This window comes from Schistocerca cancellata, chromosome 3 (assembly GCF_023864275.1).
Source record: "Schistocerca cancellata isolate TAMUIC-IGC-003103 chromosome 3, iqSchCanc2.1, whole genome shotgun sequence".
NCBI lineage: Eukaryota > Metazoa > Arthropoda > Insecta > Orthoptera > Acrididae > Schistocerca > Schistocerca cancellata.
Window position 1 is genome coordinate 627,278,454 of NC_064628.1, and position 25,150 is coordinate 627,303,603.

Genomic DNA, 25,150 nt, shown 5'->3' on the forward strand with positions numbered 1-25,150 from the left:
TCATCTCGACTGCTAGTGATACGAGGCCGTTCCGTATTCCCCTCCTGAATCCACCGATTCCATATTCTGCTAACAGTCATTGGATCTCGACCATCGAGAGCAGCAATGTCGCGATACGATAAACCGCAATCGCGATAGGCTACAATCCGCCCTTTATCAAAGTCGGAAACGTGATGGTACGCATTTCTCCTCCTTACACGAGCCATCACAACAACGTTCCACCAGGCAACGCCCGTCAACTGCTGTTTGTGTATGAGAAATCGGTTGGAAACTTTCCTCATATCAGCACGTTGTAGGTGTCGCCACGGACGCCAACCTTGTGTGAATGCCCTGAAAAGGTAGTCATTTGCATATCACAGCATCTTCTTGCTGTCGGTTAAATTTCGCGTCTGTGACACGTCATCTTCGTGGTGTAGTAATTTTAATGGCCAGTAGTGTATTTCTACTCCTTCACAGCACAAAAAGGCACTCCTTGGAGACTATACGAAAAATTTTAACGCTTGGATGCATAACAGAGTTCTTTTAGCCCCGGCAGTCTTTCAGTTCCTCAAAAAATTCACTTAAAATTAGTTTACTTTAGTTGATTTCCCTTGTAATCGTTGCAAAAACAATTTAATTTCTTTGGAAAAAACAGTTGTTGCAGGTGAAAGTACTCATTTTATGAATTTTGTAATCCTACACGTATAATGGTTGACATGAGTCTTTGAGATTCCTTAACAAATACGCTGTCTCTCCGACAGTTTATTTGCCACTGACCTGACTGACGTGTTAAAGTAGCAAGCTACTTACAACAGTTATCAGATCTGCATAGTTCTACTCTGCGTTGAGAATTTCTCATGTCTTGTAAAAACTACAGCTGAGGCCAGTTTTGGAGCTAAGTGTAATGGTCATTGGCAAAATACTTTCAGATGTGCATAAGTCTAGTTCCATAAACAGAATAATTATGTAAGACAGTTTCAGTCTTTATGTAAAACAGGGATAAAATAGTACATGTAAGACACGATAGAACATCATCTGAAGTCAGTACAAGCAACCGAAATTTTGAATTAACTGTTACTGAATGGCTTGAAGATGAAGCTTCCTTCGTTCAAGGAATATAGCAGATATTCAGACACTGACGGTTCCCTCGATAATCAGCTCACGCCTCTTAGCGTCTCAACTGGAGGAAGCGGTGAAGAATTAGATGATACAGACTATACAACTCACAATTTCCTTATCCCTCATGATGGAACTGCATAGAGAAAATCATTGCCACCAACGAGCAGAATATCATGAAAATTTCTTGTGCTCAGTTAGGAATTAATGTACCAAAACAAAAAGGAAATCCCACTAGAAAGAATGACTTCAACGTCCAGAAGCGGCTTATCACCATAATTTTGGTTTGAAAGGCAACTTGACAACTACTCGTTATATGGATGCGAACAAAAAAAATTATGATGTTGCTAATTTCCCTGCACCGCAGCACCAGTGTAGATAAAAGACATAAAAATGAATGAGAGAATGTTTTATTCCATAATCAATGAAAATTATGAGTTGGCCAGATAGCACGCCCTTATACTTGAAAGGACCAGTCAAGAGATGACATTTTGTCTTATGGACAAACTTATTAGATGTAGTAGCAATAAAGGTCATGTGCTTATTTTCACAGCAACTTGAGTCCTACGAGGAAGGCAGATGTGATAAAAAGATAATTTCTCCCATATGGAGAGAAGAAAACTATGCGAGACATAGCACGGTTCGCCAACAGACGAAGATTGCGGAAACAGGAAGATCACTAAAATGTCGGTCCTTCATGTGCTCAAATCCATTAGACATGAAAAGTCGTTAAAATACCCAAAAGATTATATGCAAAGAACACAATGAAGTTATTTATGAAGAAGTTTATATACTATGACTAAGCCCTCTACAGTGGACCAATAAAATTGAGAGTCAGTTATTGATTCTCAGCAAAGTTATGACGTAATATATAATACTGTATTTGATACTATACTAAAATAAAGGCCACAGTATCAAAATAAATGCTTTCTTATCCAATCCTTGTCACTACCCCCTTCAAAATATGATATTATTTTCGTTAATACCAACATTTTGTATTCGTTTTAAGGGAGGGTCTGAGAGACCCTCTTATGTGTTTTCGCGACTCCATACACTCATGCATCCAAGGGTTACATACAAAACGTAACCTGACAAATGAAGCACATTTCAAAACGGTTGCGTGTTTACTTAGGAGCAAAAACTGATTGTGCAGAATCGGTATTGGACTGTTTACTTATCAATCAGAAACGGTATCAGGAAATCTGTTTACGAAATCTGGTTTTGCAAGCGCCACGTAAATCTAACAACTATTTCATGTTGCCGTGCAGGGCGAGCGGCAGTGGATACTCGCATCACCATTAGATTGGAGTTCTGAATGTCACCTGAAAGGATGGCTGTATTTTCACAAACACGTCACCACTACTACCTCCTGTAAGACAAAATTATTGGCAACATCAATATGGACAGCTACTATGACTTCAGCACATCGAGATCTTTGTTTAGTAAAATTAGTAAAAGACAGTCTCGATCGCTCTGTCATTTGCGTGTGTTAGAAATAGACCGCTTTCGGCTTCTAGAAGTAAGCCATCTTCAGAAAATGCACCATCGGTCTGACGTTGATGACACTTAGAACAGCTGTGCTGACTCCAGTTCTGCGACTGAGATCAGCACAGCTGTACCAAGCGTCATTACTTCAGTCTGGTGGTGCGTTATCTGAAGATGGCCTACTATTAGAGGCCGAAATCGGTCATGTTTTTAATAAATAACTGGGCGATAGAGACTTTTTTATTAATTTTACTTAACTTTAACAGATCGCTGTTCCCAATAACGTCATCTAAAATTACGGGATTTTTGTTCCGTTTTAGCGATAAAGAAGTTGCGCAATATCACAGAGAACTCTACCGCCTACACGAAGTACAGTATCTAGTCCTTATATATGAATGGCTTATTTCAATAGTGGTACAAGTCCATTACCTCCACTTTTCTGTCTATAATGCTTGTGACATTAATGGTGCAAACAAACAGAAAGAAAGGTTCATATCTAGCAAGAAGCCATATGCTTGAATATTTCTGGTATCTCAACTGCAGATTCTTCAACGCTCATTTAACTTTAGGATTCTGCATCTCAGAATGAACAAAAATGGACTTGTACCACTATTGAAATAAGCCCTTCATATAAAATTCTCGTGTCACAGTGTTAGTTGCCATACTCCTCCGAAACCGCTCTATCGATTCTGATGAAATTTTACATGTAAATTCGATAGGTCTGAGAATCGGTCGTAATCTATTTTTCATACCCCTAAGTGATAACGGTGGTCCACCCCAAAAAAAATTTTCTTCCTTTTTGGAAAGAACTTTTTATTTTTATTTTTTTATGATGTGGCATTACAAAATACACGCAATCCTAAATTTTCACTCTCCTACCACCAATTCCTATTTTTTAATAACGATTTTAGTAATTCAATAATTTTCAACCCCAGTCGATAACTGATCAATTATCAGTTGATCAGTTATCCCCGCCAAGTGTCTACCGGTGATAGTCTTTTACTATTCGATAGATGGGTAATTGAAGAAAACGTACCAAAAGCAACGACCTGAATATCCCTCTCTGAATCGACGTAACTAGACCGAGAAGTTTAACTAGGTATCACGCGTCATTCTCCAAACCGACATTTAGGCCTAGTGCACACGCATCGATTTTCGTCTTAACGGAAATTTTTACGTGCGATAAAAATCGATGCGTGTGTGCTTGGCCTTATTCACAATGCTGACGAACACGTTTTGACACGAAACTGCCGCTACGTTTGTATGCTCATGGACGAGCCGTGTATCGGCTGCAATTGTTAAATCCGCGCGATCTACAGTAGTAACGCTAGAACTAATAGTGGCCGATACCGCCTGACTTCCCCCTAAACCTTTCCTCACTCCCTACACAGTTTTCGGCCATTATTATTGTTTGTGTCACGAGCTCCCACCAACAACGGCTGTTGTGTTATACGTATACATTATTCTTATAGACTAGAGATAATTTATATGACAAAACAACGTTTGCCGGGTAAGCTATAACATACAAAGACTTTCAGAGGTGGAACGAAGTTCGCCGGGTATAGCTAGTTTAATATAATAATATTTATGTGTAATACAGTGGCGTGCAAAACTTAAGGACGAAAGCAACTTTGGCATGAAGTGTCACTGCCACGTAACATAGCTTCATGGAAGTTGGACCATACATAAAAGGAACGGCTAGAATATAGTACAGAAAGTAACTGTAAGAAATAAGTGATGAGACGAACAGAAACGACATTTTTATTCTAGAACAGTAATTACACCGAATTCGCCGCGATTTATGGTGGTCCTCTGGATATTACAATCGGTGGGACATGGTTCTTAATAGGATGTGTGATCACCAAGGACGGAAATGTAAGCTCTGCAACGTGCTTCCATGCTAGAGACAAGCCTGGTAAGGTGTTCTTGTAGAAGGCCTTCCAGGTCTCCACCAGCGCGGTTGACAACTGTTGGATGGTCGCTGGTGCAATACGTCCCCTCAACACATCCTACACATGCTCGATGGTATTTAAGTCGATGGAACGTGCAAGCCAGCCCATTCACCAAATGTCCTTTCACTCTAAAAGCTCATCCACCTACACTGTTCGGTGCTATCGCGCATCTTCATCCATAAAAATCGTCAGGGCCGAGCGCACACCACAAAAGACGCACGTGGAGAAGTAATACAGCGTGGCTACAACGTTGACCAGTGACTGTACATGCTCTTAGATTTGGTCAGTACGCCCATGCAACATTATGCCTCCCCACACCAAAATACCTGGACCATCAAAATGTTGACTTTCTACTATGTTCTTGGTGTATTACCTACTCTCGGGTGGCGAGAGGTGAGAATGCCTAATACAGCTAGGAATACTGTTGGACATGATCGTTTTGGTGGTCCCCTATGGTATGAGGAGTCATAATATTGCATGGCGTACTTATCTCCAAATCTTTGAACATGGTACACTCACCAGTCTTTTTCAGGGCTTAACTGTGGAGCCAAGCGTGTGGCCATCCAATGTGGACTGGCATCAAGAAGGGAAGTGGCCACACAGACGCAGAAAGAAGAAGTGTGTGCCTAGATCAACAGATTCTCCATGCAAAAACAAGAGAAGCGTGCAACCAGTAAGCCCTTGCGCTACTAAGACAACGCCAGGACACAACACAGGTGCACGCACTGCATATCGAGAGGACATGAGGATGCTATCAAGCAGATGACAAACCAGTTTGCAGCTGCCCTTATATATGGAGGTGGCCTGTCAGCCGCTAATGCAGAGACATCATCATGCACTGTGTCCCCTGAGAGGGCGGCAGCACCAGCCACCATCGCAGTTCCTGCAAACAGCAGAAAGCTGGGAAGATAGCTACAACCCACAAGGCGACTGCTCCCAGCATTGCCAACCCAGGGGGCCTGCAGAGATGGGCACTCCCAGCATAGTCTCAACTCCCGCCAGAGGCCAGCAACACCAATGTCAGAGGGCACTCGCAGCACCATATGAGCCATGTGGCGCCTGCCCCCCTCCCTCCCCCCCTTGAGCCATCCACCCCACCGAGACAGTGGCATGGAAGGGCGACAACCAGCTGCAGACTCCCGCTGCAGTCGCTGGCCGACTTTGAGATTTTCGCTTGCTCAGCCGCCCCTTTGCTCCCCCCCCCCCCCCCCCCACACCCAGAGTTGGTGGTACACAGGCCGGCAGCTACTTCCCTGCTCGCCGCCCCCAACTCTGCATGTGCATGGAAGACATCAGGCAGCTCGGCCACCCCATCCTGGATGGCACAAACCACAAAGAAGATCCACCAAAGGCTGACCTTCGAGATGGACTGCCAGCCAGAGTGGCTGAGCGCTTCTAGGCGCTACAGTCAGGAACTGGGTGACCGCTACAGTAGCAGGTTCGAATCCTGCCTCGGGCATGGATGTGTGTGATGTCCTTAGGTTAGTTAGGTTTAAGCAGTTCTAAGTTCTAGGGGACTGATGACATCAGAAGTTAAATCCCACAGTGCTCAGAGCCATTTGAACCATTTGATGGACGACATCACACGGAACATACTGAGATCATTCGATCAACTGTAGACCACACAGTAAAAATACTGTGCCTCAAGAACTGAAATGCGACTAAGCCAACATATTAGAGCAGTGGCAGATTCAACTCAGCGCAAGGGGCGGACGAGTGGTGGAATCCATTACATGTAGCAGTGATAGTCACAAAAATGGCAGCATCATCAAGAGAAGACAATCAAATCGAATATAGTGAAGTCAGTAAACAATGTCTAATCCACGTTTGATTGCAAGGTAAGTTCTGTGAACTAGCAGTGGACCAGCACCAGAGGGAGAAAGAAGACCTCGAATTAACAAGATGTGTGACGCAGATAGGCTGTTCAGTCTCAGCTATCGAACCAGTTGCTCCTTCGAGTTTATTGGGCCAGGTGCCGGTTGCACACACAGCCCATGAATCAGAGGTCTCCCCAAGAGCCATCTTCGGATAGTCACTTGTAATCTCTATTGAGCTTAGGTCACTGACTTTACTTCTCCAGACTTCGGCCCTACTCGAACTAAAAGTTGATTGTGTTGTTAACGTCAGAACATTCCAAATGGACTTGGAATTGAACATTTTTGTTTCTCATTTTGGCCTTCATCCACTTAATCATAATTTGCTTTCTTATTGGGACCCAAACTACCAAAAAAATATTTATTTGTAAATAGCTTACTTCAAGAAGCTTTTCTTTATGCAATTATTAACAAACTTGTTCTGCATTATTTACTTGGGCAGTGTTCTCATTGTGCCTGCACCGGCGCAAGATACATAACATTTCATCACTTCTACCATTATTGATCAGCTCCATGAAGCAGGAGTTTTGGGTATCCATTTGTATTACCAAATGGTAAAAGCAGTCACCTTGTCGCAGTTGCAGGGGCCCTTTGTAACGGCTTCCCGGGGTAAAAAAAATTGATTTTCACCATTTCATATAATTATGGATCCAATTAAAAAATTTAAAATGTCATCATAATTTACTCATTCAGAAATATAATCTTATGTTAAAGGTTTAACACAATAAGTCAACTATTAAAATTTGAAACTGTGTACATGTCTTGAAGCAGCATGATTCATGGCGCTATAGAACGATAGTCCCTATGTTTTTCAGAATAGCTATTATCTAGAACTATGAGCCAGAAGCATCAGGCTTGTAAAGTATGTGTTTGTGGCTCGACATGTGCAAAGGAGAAGACTGTGTCCAATCGTAAGGAAGGTATGGATTTGAAGTCGAGTACCGTGATATGAAAGGGAAGAGTGTGTCAAGTCATAAGAATGGTACTGATATTTCTATTTCTCTAGCCACAGCCGTCAACAGGCTGTATTTCCGATACTTCACTCATTGCCGAATGTCGTTCAACTGAAACTGCAATAGTAACATTTAATTATAAGCATAGCAATCAAATATATATGTGACTGGTTTCGTAGGATGATTCTGTCTATGTGTGGCCTGTGGTGGGAATGATTCACTTTTCCAGCTAATGGTAGAAGCCGTCTGAATGGAGACAGCCAAATAGCGAACTAATACTTAGTATGCGTTGGATAGCTTTTGCGATCGCGTGGAAATTTGAGAAAATTCAATATGGACATGTGTTTGCACTGGGCCATTATTCTGACCCACGTAAATTGTTCAGTTGACTGCTTGTTCACATTTCGTGTCTTTATTTAGTTGAGAGAACATAGATTGTGGTGTGAGCAACTAGCAGGTGGAAGACATGTTTGCTGGTTCTCTAGAGATGAGAAACACCTTAGTTGACTTTGTAAATTATATGAATGATTTGGAATCTGTTACATCACAGACATCAGTATTAGTGAGTGGAAATATCCATTTCGTGTATTTGTTTCGAGTTCTCACATAAAAGTCTTTGGAAATGGGATAAGTTTCTAGTTACTCAGTGGTTTACAGCATGCTCGACCTAGCTGAAATTTCGGGTTTCTAGAGAAATAATTTCCAGTCTATGTCTTAGGAATTATGTTGCGCGAGCAATATTGATATGTGCTTGATATCGAGAAGTACTGTGAAAATGGTGTGATATTCTATCAAACCATGTGAAATTAGATATGTTCTTGTAATCCCCGAGTCTGGAGATGAGTGTAGAAAAGCGAGCGAGCAAGCAAACAGGTCTGGATCAGCAACAGTAACGCGTTTGTGCAGAGGGGAAACAAGTCCAAATTTACAGAACAGCTCTGAGAGTGACTTCAGTCTGCTGATGGCGCTCTGGTTGCATGTTGGGAGTGGATGACTTGTGGCTGTCAGCTGTGGGAAAATATCTAGTGTTGTGAGGAGTATATACGGGGCTGTCTGACTTCACGGTATATGTGCGAATGATGTAAAATGGGTGATTTTGTATGGCGCAGGCTATGAATTATATGTTTACTACATCGACACGGTACACGGTGATATATTGATGGGTTGGAGATCAGTTTCATGCTCTAATATTCAAGTTCCTGTCCTCAGTGGGAGAGCAGTGTGATTGAGTAAGATTCTTTCCGCGTTTGACGATCTGTACGCCACTTTGCAAGGTTTAATTGCTGGTGCAATATTACAATCTGTGTAAAATAGTTTTTTTTCCACCGAAAGTCTCATCTGTAGAAAGAAAAACAAAATGAGGAAGGTGCTTCCACATCAAATGGTTCAAATGGCTCTGAGCACTATGGGACTTAAAAGCTGTGGTCATCAGTCCCCTAGAACTTAGAACTACTTAAACCTAACTAACCTAAGGACATCACACACATCCATGCCCGAGGCAGGATTCGAACCTGCGACCGTAGCAGTCGCATGGTTCCGGACTGCGCGCCTAGAACCGCGAGACCACGCTTCCACATCACCGGCATCAGTTATTCAGAGGCTAAATTCGATAATAGTTAATCATAATACTCCATTCATTTCACAAGACATCCTTTGTTCTGTGATACTGGTGCATTTACAAACTGATTCGAACAAGATGGAGGCTAGGTGTCTAAGGAAAGTTCTGGGAAAGCAAGTGTTCAAAGACAAGTTGAAGCAGCCCATCGATCTCTGGTGGGGATGCCATCACTAATCCACGACTGTGGCATTACAACATCTCCAGACCAGTAGCTGTAAGATAACGAAAATTCCCGCCATTTTTCTCTTCTATAGGACAGTGCATCGAATTCTGTTTGTGTAATTGTTCTGATTTCCTCCCATCTGTGCTTAGACTGTGCTCTCTTTCTGAACAAGAATGCTTTTATGATTAATGGTGTTTTTGCGAGTGTGCACAGGCCTTTAACGGTGAGAATGTTTAATGTTTCTGAGACGTATGTTGATAGCAGGACGCCATGATTTCCAGGAAGGGAACACATGATGTCCTGTTAGGGCTGCTAGGGGAAGCAGTGAATGTTAGACCTGTGACGTCAGTATGTGTTCTCGGGCTAGACTCAGCTCATACGTCCCAGTAGGATTACTAGGGAGAAAGCAGCCTGTGCTATTCTGGTGTCGGGTGTTGAGTGGTGGGATGTGCTTTTTATTAGTGATCTTTTGTTTAAACTGTATTCCATCGATTTCACCGACCAATAGGATGCTACAAATTAAGAAAAACTACCCCATACATGTGAAAAATATCGATTTAATTAATTTGCATAAATTTATTATATGAACATGGTGTTAGCAGTACAATAGTTAAGGAGAGGGTGTGCGTGAGTGGGTGACATGGAGCAGTATGACAGGTTAAGTTCAGAGCACTATGTTAATTTGCATAATTTTTATGTAAACGTAGTACAATAGTTTAAGTGGGTGGGTGACATAGATGTGCCAGAAATGGCGTTCAAAAGCATGTGAAATTCGAAAACTGTAACAGAAAATGATGGGAGGATTTAACTAATTATTTAATTTTGTATAAAAGGCGGTAAATAGTTTAAGGAAATGGGGGTGACATGGAAAACCACTTAACAGAACAATAGGTTAAGTGCCGATGAAGGGCCAAACATTAGGTTAAGACGCCCAGGGAACAGTGCCGAACATTAGGTTATACAACATGTTTGCTGCATGTAATTACTTCGTACAAGACCTACATGTTTGAAAACAGCAGAGAACGATGAGCAAGAGAAATCCAACCCCCTCAAACTGATTTTTATTATAAATACACAACATACCCTTGAATTTCCTGTTATGATACCCTTCCTCTCCACCAACAGACCGCCATCTTGGATTACATCATGGAAGGGATGACGGCGCCTTTTGGTGGCAGTACAGTGTACTAGGTCAGCTGGACTCTGGACCTCGTGGTTAACACACTGGATGGAGGTACTACCTCTAATTGTTTAAATAAAGACTGAAAATAAAGACTTACATCCAGCACAAGTCGAGTCCTCTTCCCACCATTTCCTACTAAGAGGTAGCGGTCAGATGACTTAGGTTAGTGGAGGTAGCCCAAGTACCCCTTCTTTCCACCCATTTGATTAGGTTAGTGCAGGTTGCATTGTCCTGATGGAATTTGAACCTCCCGCCAGGGGGTGTGGCACTTTCCTGCTAGAGAGGTTAATTAATTGATCAATTTAATTAAGTTGTCAATCAAATTGATAAGAGTGACAGGGGGTCTATTCCAATAACTCAGACCTGAAAGTGTACCTGTAGCAGCAAGGGGGGAGGGGGGAAGGGGTTGGGGAGGTTGAGAGGGAGGGGGAAAGGGGTTGGGGAGGGTGAGGGGGTGGGGGGACAATAGGATAAGTGCCTGTCAATCAAAAGGAAATGGGGGTGACATGAAAAAACACTTAACAGAACAATAGGTTAAGGATATGTCAGTCAAAGGAGAACAGTAGGTTAAGTATCTGTCAATCAAAGGAGAGCAATAGGTTTGTCCCTGAGTGCATACCTGCCCCTGGTGTAGTAAACATGCACCAACAAAATACGCCACAAACCGCCTTCCCACCGACTGGCGCTGACGATTGACAATTCCTATGACCATGCACCGTACATACATTGTGTGTTGTAGGCTCTACGGTCGACAGAGCTTGATGTAAACTGCATAATGGTCCGATATTCATGTCAGGAACAAGCTGAGATGGAGTTTGTGTATGGCCAAGCAGATGCTAATTGTCGAAAGGCAGCATGGCTATACCAAAACGAGTACCCTCCACAAACACCAACCATATCACATAACATTTAAAGCCCTTTTCGGGCATTTGTATGATCACGGATCCTTTCAGACAGACGAACGTGTAAGGAGGCAGTGGTCTGAGTGTACACCTGATTTTGAGGACTGGATTCTACAGGATATTGAGACGAACTCTAGGAAAATTGCTCGCCTACACGATGTAAGCCAAAGTACCATTACATGTATTCTGCATGACAACCGTTGCTGTCCCCATCACCTGCAATTCCATGGAGGCCACTTCGCACATCTGTTGTGATGTGAGGTGATGCAACCATCTACTACGTTCTGGGACGATTTGTTGTTGCACGCACACAATCCATTTCTGGACACATGTTCATGAGACCTTTTTTCTTCCATTCCCAGCCAGGAATCTGTCTTTACAGTCTATCGGTTTTATTAATGTTAACTCTGACTATTATATTAAATTATATTAAATATTTCAAATTACCCAAACTACATTTATCCAGTATTTCAGAATTTAGTCCACTTGAGCGACCTCCGACGTTGCTGACACTCCCTACAAGATAACTGAAGGGGATAGTTTATCGCTTACTATATTTTCACTGTTTATGCAGTAAAACTTAAGCAACAATTATGATTTAATTTATTGTTTTTTTACTATTAATTTTACGCGCAACAAATTTTGCAAATAGTAGCTACATATACCATTGAATGTACCTATAAAATTATATCATTATACGACACATTGTTCCAGAGATATGACATAATGAACATTGAGATTCGTGAAAAATTAGCTTTTCTTACAACGGAGCGAAAGCTACCACACAATACTCACCCAGTGTTTGATAACGAGAACACTTTGCGACTTGCAACAGACTTCAAATATAATTTCAAACCTTGTCTAAAATTATTCTCGCTTACAGCCCCACAAAATAATAAAATAAAAGCAGTTTATCGCTTACTAAATGTTCGTTGTTCATGCGGTAAAGCTTGAGCATGAAGCATGACCTTCTAATTTATTATTTCATTACTAAGAATTCACTTTGCAGACAGTATCCACGTACACCACTGAAGGTACCTACAAATTATATCAGTGTACGACACAGTTTAGTAAGAAACCTCATTTGTAAAGTAATCAAACGTTTGAAACTTTTTTATACATGAGAATTCGATTCTTTAAAGAACTGGGTGTGGAAGGATTCCTTGTGTAAGTAGGCTGTTTATATTTTCTTATTGGCAACGTTACGTAGCGCTCTGTATGAAAATCACTGGCTGTGCTGTGTGCAGCCTGTGGCTAGTTTGCATTGTTGTCTGCCATTGTAGTGTTGGGCAGCGGCAGCTGGATGTTAACAGCGCGTAGCGTTGCACAGTTGGAGGTGAGCCGCCAGCAGTGGTGGATGTGGGGAGAGAGATGGCGGAGTTTTGTAATTTGTCATGAACTGCTATATATATGATGACTATTAAGGTAAATACATTGTCTGTTCTCTATTAATATCTTTCATTTGCTAACTATCCCTATCAGTAGTTAGTGCCTTCCGTAGTTTGAATCTTTTATTTAGCTGGCAGTAGTGGCGCTGTAACGCAAATTCTTGAACTGTGAAATATTTTTATATGAGACTGTCACTGTAGCGGAAACTGCTGTCGTAAATATTTCCGTAAGAAAGTTAAGTGACCACCTGCACATAATGCGTCGTTGGCACCCAGCTGAGAGGTAGTCGTCTGACAAAAGAAAGCCATTAGGTGGAGAAAGAAAGAGGCCATTAACCTCGCTGTTAACATTCCTTTGTAGAGGGCATCGCTAATGCGACACACTCGTTACTTGAAAACATATGATTACTCGTACTTTGTGCTAATTACTGAAATGCTTATGAATTGATGGGAAATATTCGTACATCTGCACACCTGATTATGACAAGTGTCTTTCTACGAGAGTTGAGAGCTACTGACTTACGAAATGCCACATAGCTATTGAATGATGTTTTTATGCTTTGGTTTGCGCAATTGCTTATTTCATTTGATACCTGTTTTCCAGCTGTGTTGCAGCATTGGTTTTATAAAATAAACTTAAATGCATCTGCTAATGTGAACACTTTCTGTCAGCAGATTTATTAAATAATTATTTTCTGATCCACATTCTTCGAAAAAGGAGCTCTTGGAATGGAAAGAACAATAAGAAGGGACTAATAACAGTAACTGCATATATAATTTTCTTTTCAAGTACTTGGTAATTTCTTTCGTAGAAATAGTTGTGGTGCACCACTTTAATTACATAGACATTAAGATGTGAATATACATTTCCCTTATCTGCATTGTTGTCTTTAGTGTAATATTTTTTCTTCTTGAGCTTTGTCATGTTTAGGTATAAGTTATAGCTTTTGCTGCTGCTGTTTTCCAGGCATAATGTTACTGAATTTGACGTTGTATTACGCTGTTAAGCCAGTTTTACTACGGATTTATTTTTCTTGTTTGCTGCACAGTGCCTTATATTAGTTGTATTATTGCAATTGCTTTGCCAATTTGCATTTTTTTTCATTGCTGTGTGTATTAATTGTTTTATGCTGCTGCATTGCACGTCCCTTAGTTTAACATCTGAGCTCAGTAGATTTAAGTTAGCTTAAGAAGGGTAGACTATATAAGAAACTGACTATGGACAGTAGGGAAAGAATGCATTGAGAAGTTATATGAAAAAGATTTGGGCCAAAATGGGTATCGTACAATCAGAAATACTTATTTTGAAAGAGATATGAATAGAATACAGGAAGGAGGTATAGATAGGACTTTTTGGGAATAATGATGAATGAAGGGAGATCTCCAAGAAGCAAAGAAAGTTTTGTTTGCCAAATACTGCAGTAAAACAAACCCTGTCCTTTCCTTGTGTTATCCCACTATGTGTTTGTGTACCCTTGTGTATTTGTTTTCTTCCTGTCTCTGTGTAGTTTCATAGAATTTTTTCTTCTAATACTAAGCTATATTCACTATGATGAGGAATACTGTTATCCTCAAATATAATTGGCATTAATAATATGTTATTTACTTTGTAAAGATGCTTAGACATTATTTATTCTGTTTTGTTTTAATGCTCATGTGTGAAGTTGATGTTTCACAAGTTATTCTGATCTTTTATGTATGTACTCATGTCATAATTCCTGTAACACTGATGTATACGTTTATTTCTATTCTGTTGTAAAGCCTGTACTACAAATGTTATCTGTATTGTTATGTTTTTAATGATGTATTTAGTACCTTTGTAATTGTATTCTCATGTTATAATATCGTAATTGACACCAGTTCATCAAATTAAGTAACTTGTAAGTTCCATTTCACTGCACACGTTTCTGTTGGTCTTAGTATATGGACAATATGTGAGAAGTTGGGACTGTTAGTGTTTGCACGTGTGTTAATGATTCAGCAAGGGACTGGATAACAGCATTGCTGGTTCTAAGGACAATTCCAAAAACTTTGTGAGTGCACAAGTGGAGGTTATGGACTTGCTATATTGTCTGCAAGACTCTTCGATGGTGATTGTGCACCTGCACAGTCGCGGCAGATGGCTGCTGGCCATCTCTACAAGGACTACAGTGGGTCTGCATCTTTGATGACCCACCAATACCATTATTTCTACAAGGACTACAGTGGGTCTACACCTTTGATGACTCACCAATACCATTATTTCTACAAGGACTGCAGTGGGTCTACACCTCTGGTGGCCCACCAATACCGTAATCTCTACAAGGACTACAGTGGGTCTACACCTTTGCTGACTCACCAGTACCATTATTTCTACAAGGACTGCAGTGGGTCTGCACCTCTGGTGGCCCACCAATACCGTAATCTCTACCAGGACTACAGTGGGTCTGCTCTGTGATGACCTACCTACCAATATTCTTCAGAACTTTGAATGACTCTGCTGTGGGTTTGCTCCATTGTGGCCCATTACCTGTCAGCATGTCAAGAGTCAGCACTGTCTTTCCGTTGGAAGGACACCACTACTTCTTCAAGACTGCATGGAAATCCACTACTTCTGTGTGCAATTTTTTTTACTAATGAGACATTGTGAAAAAAAACTGTAATTACTATTATGATGAAAGATCAGAACTGTCTTTATGGACTGTGAGAAAATTTTAGCTTTTGACCAACATTGTGTCAATAAGTGTGTGCATTGGATATCTTTGTTAGCGTAATTATGAAAAATTTTATCAAATCATTATTGGCCACTGGCCAAAACAATTTGTAAAATTTTTTGTGGGGAGCATGGGGGCTATGTAAGTAGGCTGTTTATATTTTCTTATTGGCAACGTTGCGTAGCGCTCTGTATGAAAATCACTGGCTGTGCTGTGTGCAGCCTGTGGCTAGTTTGCATTGTTGCCTGCCATTGTAGTGTTGGGCAGCGGCAGCTGGATGTTAACAGCGCGTAGCGTTGCACAGTTGGAGGTGAGCCGCCAGCAGTGGTGGATGTGGGGAGAGAGATGGCGGAGTTTTGTAATTTGTCATGAACTGCTATATATATGATGACTATTAAGGTAAATACATTGTCTGTTCTCTATTAATATCTTTCATTTGCTAACTATCCCTATCAGTAGTTAGTGCCTTCCGTAGTTTGAATCTTTTATTTAGCTGGCAGTAGTGGCGCTCGCTGTATTGCAATAGTTGGAGTAATGAAGATTTTTGTGAGGTAAGTGATTTGTGAAAGGTATAGGTTAATGTTAGTCAGGGCCATTCTTTTGTAGAGTTTTTGAAAGTCAGATTGCGTTGCGCAAAAAATATTGTGTGTCAGTTTAAGCACAGTCTTGTATAATTTGTTCAAAGGGGATGTTTCACTTGTAGATCCTAAATACAAAATATGACACCAAATTCGCATTTTAGAGTAATTTCGAATTAAGAGCTTTTAACGTAGCAGCTCAGGTTTATTACTTAATTATATAATAACTTTTACAATAACATTTATGATTTAATGAATTGGTGAGATTAAAAAAGGAAACGAACTTCCATTTGGCATACATCATTTTAAATTCCTCTTTCTTTTTATGGCGATTACTTTTTGAAGCTGTTTCCAGTTGTAGTAGTATAATTATTACAGCCAAAAAATATTTTCATAAACAAACGTTCTTACTTGAAAAAAAAACCATTTGTTTATTTGACTTTTGAATCTCACGCTAAAGCGGACAGTGAACGCGCGACCTTGCTATGAGGAAAAGTCAGTAAGAAATTTTATCAAATGCTATGGATCTTAACAGTTTCTCGTAAGTCTTCCGCAATATCTCATCACCGAATAAATTTAGCTGCGCGTGATTAGCCGAGCGGTCTACAACGCTGCAGTCATGGACTGTGCGGCTGGTCCCGGCGGAGGTTCGAGTCCTCCCTCGGGCATGGGTGTGTGTGTTTGTGCTTAGGATAATTTAGGTTAAGTAGTGTGTAAGCTTAGGGACTGATGACCTTAGCAGTTAAGTCCCATACGATTTCACACACATTTGAACATTTGAACAATAAATTTATCTGAAAATTTTAAGTACTCAAGAATGTGTACCCCATCACACAACGTAGTTTGAATGAAATGAGGTGTGAAAGAAACCGCTTTCTGCGAAATCAAACACACTGAAAACTACCATAAATTTCGTAGACCAGTGATCTAACAGTACTAGCAATTTTGCCAACAGAAGTGCCAGACGATTGACGGGGCGCCATTGGGATTCTGACACGTGGGGACGTGAGGTTTGAGAGGTGAATCAGCTATCCACTGATACACCCGAACAAACCCATACGCATTTATTACAAGGGCCAGTCAAACGAAAACGAGACAGATGGAAAAAAAGAAGTACGTTAAACTGTTTATTATTTCAAAAGTAAACGCCATAACTGTTAAAACACTTCTATTACTGTGAGAAGAGACGATTAATGCCTTCATGGAATAATGTTCGCGGTTGCCTACGGAACCATGATTGTAACTAGACGTGCACCTCTTTGTTTGAACGAAATCGATGACAACGAATGTCTTTCTTCAGGACTTCAAAAATATCATTGTGTCTATTGTAACAGAAAGGGGGTGGGGGAGGAAGTGATGAGAAGTACTTTGGAATTTAAAGGTTAGAAAATGTCCTGATAAGGTGTTAACATCTTATTGGTTGCGACACAGCACACCACGATGTTATGGGAATAAATAACAGTAACGTGTAGGTCCTTTTTCCACAACCATCTAGTCCAATGGTGAGGCTGAATTACGCTTAACACACACGTCAACAAAAAGTAACTTTGAAAATATCTCTGCTCAGTCTTAATTTAGCAAGTCCAACATGAAAAACAGAAGACATGAAGCCACTATAGTATATGCATTAACATGGAGCAAATGTGGAGGTTACTTGGCGATTTTTAAAAGGGAAACGAAGTTGAATAGCCGATATTTAAGTTTATTTCCTATTTCTCCACAATGTCATGTACAATCAGTGACATTTTTTGCTGGTTATTTTTGTTGATACTGCCGCGAGGCGTCCTGCATGCAATATGGAGTATCGGTTAGCGCCGCCGACCAGGTCAAACTTGACCATCAGAATTTATTTGTATCTATATTTATTACCTTATGGAAGGTTCTCGAAATTTCTTTTGTTGGTAATGTTTGTATTTTCTGGAATATTTAATGTCTTTATAAATAACGGTAGTCTCCGACCAGGAGCAGTTTTCTTCTGTTCTCGCTTTTCGTTGGCGTACATAATAAAAGTAGTTTCGGTGTTAAATGTTGTACTTCACTGACTTTCTGCTTTGGACTTGGTTCTGGTTATGACGTGGCATTATTTACGATGTTGTCTTGCCCGTGTTTATCAGAAGTATTATAAAATCTCCCTGCGGACATGAATGCATCTCTGAAGAAAACAGGCACTGTGGCGCCTACAGCCGTTATGAAATACGTGAAACGTATCCACAGTTGTGAATTAGGACAACCATCAGCTGCATAATGGAATGACGACATGAAAATTTGTGCGCTACAGGACGCAAACAGAGATTTCCAACTTATCGCGAGCGTTCGCCTTTCCTTTAGCCTGTCCGAGCAGACTCTGTGGCCAGACACACACTTCCATATACCATCAATCATACCTGTGCAGCCAGCACTCCTACATCCATTAAATATATTCCCGTACAGGGGAGACATTTTAATTGAAAGTTGCTTGCCTGGTGTCGGCGGATAAATACGATATTGCAGTGCCTGTGTTGTTCAGAAGTACGGTGCAATATTCCTACAGACATGCATGCATTTTCGTTGTCATCATTCCTTGATATGGCTGATGATCGTCCATAGTCGCGCCTGCGAATACGTTTCATGAATGGCCTTATTTGGTGGAGGCACTGGATATATCAAAACATCTACATCGCCGTGGCCCCAATTACCAAGCGTATAAGCCGTCACCCACTCTGACAGGAACGTCAATATAATCGGTACATCGTTGCAAAGGTCCGTATATTTAGGAGATCAATAGATACCAAAACAGCAGTACGTCAGATGCACGTCAGGAACCCATCAGTGTCTTCCAGAGATGCTGGTCAGAACCGAATGAAGCGGTCGAAAGGACTCGAACAAGTCGCCACAGAAGTAGCTGGAAGGTGTAGGTAACTGCTGCAAATAAAATATTGTTGATTTTCCACAGTAGTTTCCATTTGGCGACCGATTGGACTTTACTTACCGAATAGCCCTCGTAATTATACACTCGTGCTTATAAATTAAGAATAATTGCAGAATGTGGTGCCACACAACGAGGCACTACACAAAACTGGTGCTAATAGCATAGGCACATAGGGAACACACACGACACAGATCTGTGGTAAGTTGAGAAAACCGTCCTGAAACACATGTGTTACAAAACGCCACTGTTTTCTGCGCATGTACCCCGATATCAATACGAGATATGATCACCATGCACACGTACATAGGCCGCACAACAGGTTGACATACTCAGGATCAGGTGGTCGAGCAGCTGCTGGGGTATAGCCTCCCACTCTTGCACCAGTGCCTGTCGGAGCTCCTGAAGTGTCCTAGGTGTTTGAAGACGTGCAGCGATAAGTCGACCGAGAGCATCTCAGACGCGCTCGATGGGGTTTAGGTCTGGAGAAGAGGCAGGCCACTCCATTCGCCTGATATCTTCCTGTTTCAAGGTACTCCTCCAAGATGGCAGCTCGGTTGGGCCGTGCTTTATCATCCATCAGGAGGAATGTGGGACCCACTCCACTCCTGAAAAGGTGGGCATACTGGTGCAAAATGGCGTCCTAATACACCTGACCTCTTACAGATTCTCTCTCAAAGACATGCAGGGGTGTACATGCACGAATCATAATACCACCACACACCATCAAACCACGACCTTCATACAGGTCCCTTTCAAGGACATTAAGGGGTTGGTATCTGGTTCCTGGTACACGCCAGCTGAAAACTCGGCGAGGATCACTGTTCAGACTATACCTGGACTCGTCCGTGAACATAACCTGAGACCACTGATCCAATGACCATGTACTTTGTTCTTGACACCAGGCTTTACGGGCTGTCTTGTGACCAGGGGTAAGTGGAATGCACCTTGCAGGTCTCCGGGCGAATAAATCATGTCTGTTCAGTCGTCTGTAGACGGTGTGTCTGGAGACAACTGTTCCAGTGACTGCGGTAAGGTCCTGAGCAAGGCTACCTGCAGTACTTCGTGGCTGTCTGCGCGCACTGATGGTGAGATATCGGTCTTCTTGTGGTGTTGTACACTGTGGACGTCCCGTACTGTAGCGCCTGGACACGTTTCCTGTCTGCTGGAATCTTTGCCATAATCTTGAGATCACACTTTGCGGCACATGGAAAGCCCATGCTACGACCTGCTGTGTTTGACCAGCCTCCAGGCGCCCTAGTATTCTGCCCCTCATAACGTGATCAATATGTGTTCTTTGAGCCATTTTCAACACAGAGTCACCATTAGCACATCTGAAAACGTCTGCACACTTATTCGCTGCACCGTACTCTGACATGCACCAACACACCTATGCGTATGTGGACTGCTGCCAGCGCCACCGTGCGACGACCGCACATCAAATGCACCGCGTGGTCATACCACGAGGTGATTAAACCCGCAAACCGCCCACTAGAGCGTTGTTTCACCATGTATCAGCATTATCCTTAATTTATGAGCATGAGTGTAGATCAGGTGTAATGTTAGACAGCTAACTCAAACAAATTAATAATAAAAAGATTTACTTTGTGCGTACTAATGAAATATGTTGACTGTTTGCATTTCAGAGCAGTCTACCTTAACAAATTTGTTGAAGGCATTACTACAGTGTGATGAAAATTATTTGAGAGTTGACGTCTTTACTTGCCGCTACAGTGTTGCCACAGCCGCTGCCGGCTACCGCTCGGTTACAGGCGACGCACGAACAGGGTGGGACACTTCACAAATGCTCTCAATGTGTAACGCGGAGCAATGTTGGAAGCGGCTGCTGCGAAGTATGAGACAAATGCGAAATGCTCTGTTGACAGCTACTTTTAACTGACCAGTGAGTGAAACGTAGCAGTCAACACATGTTGTAACCCTGAATTTAAACTCATATCCTAACATAACCGTTACCTCGTAATGTATAATCAACAATCTACGGCAGGAGCAAAATCGTGATCACTTTGTTCATGCCGTTCAAGGCTAACCTCTATGAACAAACTCAAGGCAGAAAAACATGAAAATAAGTTTCTTTGCGTAGCCATATTTCACAGCATAATTTCAGTTTCAGCGGTAAAAGCAAACTATTATTTCTCGCTGTCATTGGTTGCCTGAAACAATCCTCATACGTTTTACACGAGATGCTATATTACCAGCCAATGAGGTGTCCCGGTTGGCACCTGGTTGCAGATTATAGCCGACACGAGCAGATTCCAAATGATAAAAGAGTGATATGAAGAAAAATAAGAGCATAAAACAAAGAAAAAGACGATGGTGTAAATGACAGTGGGGAAGTATTAGAGATAAAAAATTACATTGAAACCAATTAACTGAATCAGAGTGATAAAGCCTTTTGATTAAATTTAGAAAAATAAAAAATTTCGCTGCATTTGATGACATTCGAAGCTATGACTTTTTACACATGTGGTTTACACGATAACCACCATGCTACGTCATTACACTACACTAGCGAGTTGTGTTTATAACTCTAGTGGCCCAGTCGCAACGATCAAATGCAGTCTTCAAAAATCCGACTTCATGCAATGTCGTGCGAATCTTATCTGTTGTAAGCCGATGTCTGCAGTTATAATAACTACATATTTGATGCTGAATCACATCATTTGTGGAAGAATCCAATAGTTTTTGATTAGTGCTGTGTATGAAACACATGTATTTCTTATCATTTTTGTGCGTGTGTGTGTGTGTGGGGGGGGGGGGGGGGTGGTTATTGTGGTGTCACCGCCAGACACCACACTTGCTAGGTGGTAGCCTTTAAATCGGCCGCGGTCCGTTAGTATAAGTCGGACCCGCGTGTCGCCACTATCAGTGATTGCAGACCGAGCGCCGCCACACGGCAGGTCTAGAGACACTTCCTAGCACTCGCCCCAGTTGTACAGCCGATTTTGCTAGCGATGGTTCACTGACAAATTACGCTCTCATTTGACGAGACGATAGTTAGCATAGCCTTCAGCTACGTCATTTGCTACGATCTAGCAAGGCGCCATTACCAGTTACTATTGATGCTGTAAATATTGTACCGTCAAGAGCGATGTTCACCAATTATGAATTAAAGTTACGTATTCCAGTAGTTACGTACGTTCTTTGCTTCTATAAATTCCTTGTCCTGTTCCAGACCTCACGCCAGCCTGCGTGAGCTTAAACGCGTGCCTTTCGGCTTCCTGTCATAGTGAGTTGGCTGTCTTGCCAATCCACAACAGTTATCATGTTTGATGAAATACGAAATATAATGGGGAGCCCAAGGATTCAGGATCCAAACACTTCAAGAAAGAAAGCTGAACAAGGAGTTGGAGGTGAACTTATTAATTGTTGTAGCAGTTTGGCAATGGCGAACGGTCCGGGCCCGACGTTGAGCATTCCGATTGGAGGAAGTGAGCTACAATGCATGAAGTGTCAGCTATCAAGTAATTTTCGTCGTACTATAGCAGTCTTTTGTGATACGCTGCTAGCTATATAAACTGCAACACCATGAAGGCAGCATGCAACAAAACTTCAAACTGTCATAATTTGAAGTACATACTGGACATGCAAACCATCAGTATTTCAGCGTAAATGCACAGTGTAGGTAAGAGTAAGACCATCTGCATTCTGTGCATAACGATAGATTAAGGAGTGGAATTTTCATTCAGAAATTGCATGCGTTAAATTATGATTGCTGGTGAGAAAACCGCGTTGTGTCTTGTATAAAGAGAAGGAACGTCTATCTGCGCACGCCGGATTGCAACACGAGAGTGGCCTATCAAGACTACGGTTTACTGTTCCACAATATTGTTGCTGACAGTGCTCCGGGTCTCGCAGCTGTGATGTGAATATGGAATCGAGGGTTCAGGAGGGTCATGAAGGATCTCAGCGTCTCCATGTGCCTAGAGCCTGAGAGAATGGACATGTTGTCTGGTCAGCAGTCCAGAACCGTACTGCCACATCACATACCTTGAATCAGGAAATGGGTTTCTTTACAGCAAGGCAGTATTCTTATGGATAGTGCGACGACGTCTGGAGCAGCACGGACAGTCAGCCATTGTTGTGTCTTTGGATGACACGGCCGCAGATAGACACGAGACACTCACTGACAATCATGTGCCCTGTGACACCACTGGACACGCTTCTGTGCACCGCATCACAGTACGCGTATATGGAGGCTCCTGGGGTAACTAACGTTGCATCCGTCATCACCATACCAGCCCACCACCTGGCGTGATTGTATTAGTGTCGTTGGGTACACAACACCATCACTGCTGAGTCGCAGAAGCGGTAATGTAGACAGCAGCCGGTATGTTACAGACATTTTAATGTCAATGCTGTGCCCTATCTTTGATGTCTCCGTGACAATCTCTCAATAAGATAACGCAAGGCCGATGCGCAATGTGTTTGACTGTTGCACTGGCCATCGCGTTCACCAGATTTCTCACCCACTGAGAACAGCCGGTCATGGGTTGCCGAGTGACTGTCACGCTTTTATCTGCCACAGACGACAACTGATGAATTCTGTCACAGAGTTGAAACAGGATCTGTTACTTAAGCTCAGTCGCCGGAATGCCTATCCAGAATGCCGTTGTTGGTGCCAGAGGTGACCCTTCTGTGTACTGAATTTCGCAATCTGTATGTTCCAAATCATCTACAAATTCTATCACGTATTATTCCCTCTGTACTCTGTATGCATGAAAAGTAAAATATCGTCATTTTCTATCTTTCTCCGTATTACAAGTTCAATGGCCAACAGTGTATAATAAGTTCCATGACTTTTCTATCAATTTTAGTTCGTGAGTCAGGACATGTCACCGAACTCAGAATCATTATGTAAGAAAATGGCACGTTTAACCCTTTATTTACTAACGGAACTGACGAGTCTCGCCAGATTTTGTGTGAAATTATGTAACTCAACACCTGTTAGAACTGTAGGACAGACGGGTCTCATTCCGACCAATTTGTGCTTTCTATGCTGGATGTTAGCACAGCCGAACTCTATTCAGAAGTTTATACATTAGCCATAAATGTGAACAACTGTTTTGAAAATGGTTGCTTCATGTGTTAAATAAAGCTGCAAAGTTACATAAATAAAAACAAGATTTATATATGAACTGAAGTGAGTGATAATATTTATTTCATTACCTTTATACATACTAATGTATACCATTTGATTGTAGTGATGACAGTCTATATGAAATGATAAATGGTACTTGGCGCAATAATAATAATGCAAAAAATCATCAGGTGTGAACTAGTACTGCACAAAATACGAGTATTATAGAACCGCACTAAGTGCTAATGAGGAAGAGACGCACAATGAGGAAGATGTTCAACCAGTTTCTCTTTCAATATTTGCTAGTATTTCACAAAATGTTGCAGAACCAGCAGTAAAATGAGGAAGAGGAGGAGAATGCGCATCCTGTATCTGTCTCTGAAAAAAATGAACAAAGTCCTACTCTTTAAACTCCAAAAGGAAAAAAAACGCAGCATTTTCGGTACCAAACGACATACGTTTTCACATACAAGATCTCAACGGCCAACGTTTGTCAGTTCAAGAGGCATATGTGAACTTTGTTCACCTACAGAAGCGGAATCTAAATCACGTTCAATGTGTTTAGGGTGTAATATTTCTTGTGCATTAATGAAAAAAAGAACTGTTTTACAAGTATCGCCAGAAGCGATGATACAAACTGTATGATTCTTTCAGGACTTCTCAGTCCCTTAATGTACTTTGACTGTATAATCCTCTCGGGATTTAATAATACTCTGAACACTTTATACGTTTTAACGACTTCGTATCATTTTTAAATATAATAATTTGTTATTAAGACAATAACAGTTCACCGACTATTACAGTAAAAATTTTCGTTTCTGATATTATATTTTTTACAATTACAGTAAATAAAGGTTAAAGGACTTCGCCACACTTCAATAAATTTCTGTGGATAATTAAGCTCAACCCTCAACTTTGACTGCTCTGCCACAGCATAATTTTTGCCCTTAAAATTGTGGACAATCTGTATACCATACTAGTGCTACCTAAAAGATCCGAGAATTTCATTGTAACAATCAGAAAACTGTACTTATGTCCTCAAGTCGTCCCTAACCTTCAAAATAGTTACCTCGGGCTTGTGTGCAACGATCCTAGCGTTATTCTCATTTTTGGAAGCACTACTGTAAGTGCTCAGAATGAAGGATGTTCTGGAAACATACTGATTGCACTTGGATGTCTTCAGTTGAGTCAGAATGTCGTCCTTTCAACGCGATTCTCACCTTAAGCACCCAGGAATTCCTTCACAACCTACGGGTCGTATGC

At 41.5% G+C, this 25,150-nt stretch overlaps 1 protein-coding gene across 1 annotated transcript in view; it reads right to left on the reverse strand.

The window, feature by feature from the left end:
* LOC126176470 (probable glutamate receptor) overlaps nt 1-25,150 on the reverse strand; it is a 211,571-nt gene that overhangs the window by 166,077 nt on the left and 20,344 nt on the right. The window lies entirely within an intron of this gene.